The sequence below is a fragment of the Trichechus manatus genome, unplaced genomic scaffold (assembly GCF_000243295.1).
Source record: "Trichechus manatus latirostris isolate Lorelei unplaced genomic scaffold, TriManLat1.0 scaffold00011, whole genome shotgun sequence".
Lineage (NCBI taxonomy): Eukaryota > Metazoa > Chordata > Mammalia > Sirenia > Trichechidae > Trichechus > Trichechus manatus.
In genome coordinates, this window is record NW_004443947.1 from 12562577 (window position 1) to 12568576 (window position 6000).

Sequence of the window (6000 nt, forward strand, 5' to 3'; positions counted from 1 at the left end):
GCACCTGGAAGATTTGAACTGCCGATCTTTTGGTTAGCAGCCATAGCTTTTAACCACTATATCACCAGGGTTTCCCCTTGGGACATAGTAAAGCTATTAATAAATATTATTATATGCAGTTGTTATAATTGATAGTAATTATTATATTAATCACAGTATTATGGATTGAATTGTGTCCCCCTATAATATGTGTTGAAATCCTAACCTCCGAACCTCTAAATGTGATCTTGTTTAGAAATACGGGTTTTCTTTTGTCATGTTAATAAATTCATTCAATAGTAGGGTGGATCATAAACCTAATCACTTCTGAGTTATAAAAAGAGCAGAATGGATTCAGAGACACACACACAGGGAGAAGACAGATGACAAGTGAGGACAAGCAAAGGAACGCCAAGAATCGTCGGTAGACACAAGAAACTAGGGCAGAGGCCAACAGAAAGACATGGCCGAGAGCCTGATTTGGACTTTCAGCCTTTAGAACTGTGAGAAAACACGTTTCTATTCTTCAAAGCCACTAGCTTGTGGAATTTCTGTTATGGCAGCACTAGGTAACTGAGTTACACAGCAGTGATAATTATGGCCTTGGGGAAAATGATGAGTACTTCCTATGGCACTTTGGGCCCCAGTTTTCCTAGATCATTATGGTAGCAGCCCTTGGAGGGGATTGTGAATTGAACTGTGTCTTCCAAAAAGATACATTAAAGTCCTAATCCTTGCACCAGTGAATGTGACCTTGTTTGGAACTAGGGTCTCTGAAGAGGTTATCAGTTAACAAGAAGTCATACTGGAGTAGGGTGGGTCCTAATTCAATCAGAGTGGTGTCCTTAATAAAGAGCAAAAGAGACACACAGACACAAAGGGAAAATGGCCATGTGAAGATGGAGGCAGAGACGAGAATGATGTATCTACAAGCCGAGAAACACCAAGGATTGTTAATCATCACCAGAAGTTAGGAGAGAGGCATGACACAGATTGTCCCTTAGAGCTCTCAGAAGGAGTTAGCATGGCCGACATCCTGATTGCAGATTCTTAGCCTCTAGAACTGTGAGACAATAAATTTCTGTTCTTATAAGCCACCCAATTTGTTGTACTTTGTTACAGCAGCCTTAGGAAACTAATACAGAGAGAGATATCAAATCAACACAGGGAGGCAAAACCACCAACCTCAGACCCCTTCACCTTCAAATTCTATCTGCAGAAGGGCATAGTAACTAACTTGGCCAGTGGTATTTATATAGGCAGTCTCAAGAGCTTTTTCCTAAGAGCTCATAAAAGTGGAACTTGGGATTTGGTGGTATTCCATTTCCATAAACAAAACGATCAGTATTAATAACTACAAAATGGTAATACTGGCAATGGGTGCTCTGTGTTAAGCTCTCCCTGTGTGTCTGGCACTGCTGTAAGTGCTGTGCGTAAATCATTTCCATGTATTCCCAACTCGCTCCTATGGGATAGGTTTTCTTATTATTTTCATTTTACAGATCCGGCAAGTTAGGTTCAGAAAGGTAAAATAATGTTCCAAAGGCCATATATCTTAGTAAGTGGCAGAGCTGATATTTGACCCCAGGTCTGTTTGATTCCAGAGTCCCAGCTCTCTTGTCCACTCTGCCATATGCAATGGAGCACAAGGCACAGAAAGCATTCACACAGAGAGGTAACAATGACCCCTGCCCAGGATTACGCATGCCCTAGCAAATACAGAGGAAAACTGTCTTGGTTTCTTTGCACATTTGCTTAAATGGCAGAACCAAATCTTGTGAAAAACTGGAGGGAATCGCCTACCTCTAAGCTCTGCACCTCACAACACTGCCTGAATCAGGAGAAATAGGCCAGAACAGTCAAACTGCAAGGCAATTTCTTTTCTGTGCCTTCCCCAAAGGCCCTCCCAAAACTTCCTCCTCTTTGCTGCATCCCTGACTCCCATAACCAGTGGCATGAGGGATGAGCAGCAATTAGGTCTGTCAGAGGCAGAAACAAGGGCATGCTCACTTGCTCATTCCCAGTTTGCCCTGCCCTGCCCTGACTGTGGCTACTTTGCCAACAGGCTGGGGTAGGGATGCAGGAGTGAGTCCAAATCCAGCCTCCTTCCTCCTCAGAAAGAAATGGAAAGAGATTTACTTATTTGTCTGTAAGTACTGGGCTCTTGGACATTCCACTTGCTCCCTCCTTCCCTGCCTTAACACCTACTGAATGATACATCCCCTAAAGGATGCACTTTTATTTTCTATTACTGATGCACGCACGGTATTGCTGTCTCTATAGCGCAGTCAGCATAGCTAGAGGATTTCCTGTATCTGGCCACTATTGCAGCAAACTGCAGCTGTAGCCTTTCTCCACATTCACAACGAAGAAGAAAAAGGAAGGATCAAGGAGCGAGCTAAGCTCTGTCCTGCTTTCTGCATCTCCCGGCACTCTGCTACCACGCTGGCCGGTGCTGCCCTGCAGGGGCTCCACTGTCCTGTGTCAGAGGCCTGCCTGTGGTGGGAGTTTGGCCTGAATACAGAGCTGGAGAATGAAAGAGTTGTGCTCACTCAGAAGGAATGATTTAGTAGTTGTCTTGCTTACACAAAATATATGACCTCAGAGAAAAAACATTCCAGGTACACTCACAATGACACAGAGCAACATCGCCCAGCAGAGCCATGGGAATCGCACACAGGAACAATCATTGCAAGGCTTATAAACCAAAGTTTTGTCAGCTCTATTGAAACTCATAAAAAACTAGGGTTTAAAGGGACATCTTAGATCATCTAAGAATAATAACCCATCGCCGTCAAGTCAATTTCGATTCATAGCGACCCTATAGGACACAGAAGAACTGCCCCATAGGGTTTCCAAGGCTGTAATCTTTACTGAAGCAGACTGTCACATCTTTCTCCTGCGGAGTGGCTGGTGGGTTCGAACTGCTGACCTTTCAGTTAGCAGCCAAGCGCTTTAACCACTGCACCACCAGAGCTCCTATTCTAAGAATAATAGCTCCCATCTTATAAGCACCAGCTTCAATCCCCTGCCAACACACCTCATGCACAGCCAAAACCTGTCTGTCAGTGGAGGCTTGTGTGTTGCTATGATGCTGAATGGGTTTCGGCTGAAATTCCAGACTAAGACTAGGAAGAAAGGCCTATCGATCTGCTTCCAAAAATCAGCCAATGAAAACCCTATGAATCACAACAGTCCAATCCACAACCAATCATGGGGATGGTGCAGGGCCAAGCAGCATTTCATTCTACGGGGGGTTGCCATGAGTTGGGGACTGAGTCAAAGGCAGCTAACAACAGCAGCTAATGTGATAAGCACTCTACATACTTCATCTTAGTTAAAACGTACAAGAACCCTAAAAGTAGGTATTGTTCTCTTCTGTTTTAAAGATGAGGAAGCTGAGGCACAGAGAGGTTAAGTGATAGTAAGTCTTCCTCCTTAAGTTTTGCATTTAATTGTAATACATCTGTGCCCCTTCTCGGTGCTTGCTTTGCATACTGGGTACATCTCATTCATATCGCTCTGCACGTGGTTTTATATTTGGACACTCTTGTGTTCCTCACTAGATTGTGAACTCCTCTAGGGCAAGGACTTCATCTCTCCTGCTTATACATCCCCAGCACAAGGCTATAGTGCCTGGTACAGAGCTGGTGCTCTATGAGTAAATGAATGAATGAATTAGTGAGTGAGTGAATGAATGAGTGAGTGAATCAACCACTCATGTCCCTGGGAGGTTATGTTTGCAGAGCCTCAGAGAAGAGTGATCAGAGCAGATTTCTGTCTCTGTACTTTGAGCATTTCAGGTGATTGCTGCAATCAGTGATGGGCCTTTCCTTAATTCCCCTAATTTCTATTGTCTTTGGAGGGCCCTTTAACAGGACAACAGCCCTATCAGTGGTGGGGATTTTGGGGTGGAAGGGTTACTTTTGACCCTCTCTTTTTGTTTGTTTGTTTTCCTGACTCCGCTTGACCACATATTCTTCTTCTTTTTAGTAAAACAGTTTCATTGAAATATAATAAAATTTACCCTTTTAAAGTGAACAATTCAGTGGCTTTTTAGAACATTCACTAAGTTTGTGCAACCATCACCACTATCTAACTTTAGAACATTTTCATCACCCCGTACCCATTAGCAATTACTCCCCCATCCATCTTCCCCCAAATCCCCAGCAACCCCTAATCTATTTTCTATTTCTATGGATTTGTCTGTTCTGGACATGTCATATAAAAGGCGATTCCTTCTGTTTTTATAACCATGACATCTGTCTGTTGCAGAGCCCAGTTGGAGACAGGCAAAGTTAGACCTCAGACGGGGTGTACTTCAACCACTTAAAAATATCTTTCTGCCAACCTGAAGCAGGTCCTCCGCAGGAGCATCTGGCTGAGACTCCACAGCTGTTGATATTTTTCTGACCGAGATTGTTAGGTGATGGCCATTCGAGAGCCAATTGTACCCTTGAGGGTTCAAGGAGAGCCTGGAATTTGTTCCAGTGACTCAGGCGTGGCCGTAATCACAGCAGAGAGCAATTCTGGATCATCTAAAACCCAGCCAGGCACAGGCAGGAACTTGTGGGATGGGGAGAAAGGGGGAGCTCTTCTAGAATTGGGTGCCGGTCAGCAGCTGCCTTCTAGTTACCAGCTTAATAGCAATTGCAGGATTGGGGCCAACCCACTCAGGTAAGGCAAGTTCTCACACGTGACAGGTCAGAAAGGGATTTTAATCATAGATGCCACATCATTTTACCATGCCCCTAAACTCATTCCTTGCTTTCCTAAATCATCAGGAAATTAACACTTGACATCAGTGTCAACTCCATCAGCTACTTTCCAAGTGACAAAGTCTTAAAAAAAAAAAGACCTTTTGAAATACTTGAGAGGAGCTCTTCTAAAGAGAAGATTTTATTGCAAAGTTACGTCTGAGCAGTGCGTATCTGAGCATTTCAATAAATCTACATTACCCTAGGTATTTTGGCATCCTCTGGGAGACGAAAGCCTATCAGTAGAAAGTAATGATTTTGGGTTTTTCAATTGCCCTCAGGATCTTGACAATGCTATTAAGACCCATGCGCTCCCCGTTGAGAAGTTTAGGAGTGAAATTATTAATACGCCCAGACGATATGTTGATTGTCGCGTTGTAGCAGAAAATACTCTTTCTGTTATTTCAGCTGCATTATCACTTTCCCAAGCAGAGAATGGCATCAAAAATTTAAACCCCTCCCATTCCAGCTCATTGCATAGCTTTGCAAGGTCTTACTGTAAAATATAATGGGCAAAATTTGGATATTTCCCTACCCATGAAAGACAATATGTTTTTCAAAGACCAGGCTCTTTCTTTCTTTCTTTCTCTCTTTTTGAAAAAAAAAAACACTCATAGTGGAATATTCTTCCATCATGATGCTGCTTTGTAGCTCTTTCACTGGGTTTTCCTTGCGGTTTATTTCTGTTTTCCTTTCTTCTCCACCCCCCTCCCCGCCCCGCCCCGTCAACCCACATTGAGGTTTTCACAATGTTCTCCCCTGAACACAAGAAAAGGATCAAAACAAAGATAAAATCTGATTTTGATTTCATATTGCACCTCTGATGGACCCCTCTGATCTACATCATTCATTAATATCAACAATGACTGAAGCCCACCAGTTAAATGGCAAGGATGGGATAAAGGTTCCCAGAGCATTTTCACTTCAAAGCTCAGCAGAATTATTTACTATCTAGGTGACCTTTTCCCCAAATCTCTCATGGTACACGCCTTATAGGGCAAGGGAACAAAACTTCCTCCACACTATATAAACAGAAGTCAGCTGAATGTCAGGCCTTGAACTGCACCTGGTTTCATGTCAAATGACATCTGATGTAATGGGATGTATATGGCATATTGCTGGGGATGTGTTCAGGACACCTTTTGTGCCTTTAAAACACACACACGGAGGTCTCCGGCAAGATGGCGGTCTAGGCAGAAGCACCACGCCGTCCCTCCACAACAAAGATCCGAAAAACTAAGCCAAACAGAGAATCAACAATCCT

General features: G+C 43.4%; 1 protein-coding gene across 5 annotated transcripts in view; it reads right to left on the minus strand.

The window, feature by feature from the left end:
- Positions 1-6000, minus strand: part of TENM2 (teneurin transmembrane protein 2) — a 1072759-nt gene that overhangs the window by 337320 nt on the left and 729439 nt on the right. The window lies entirely within an intron of this gene.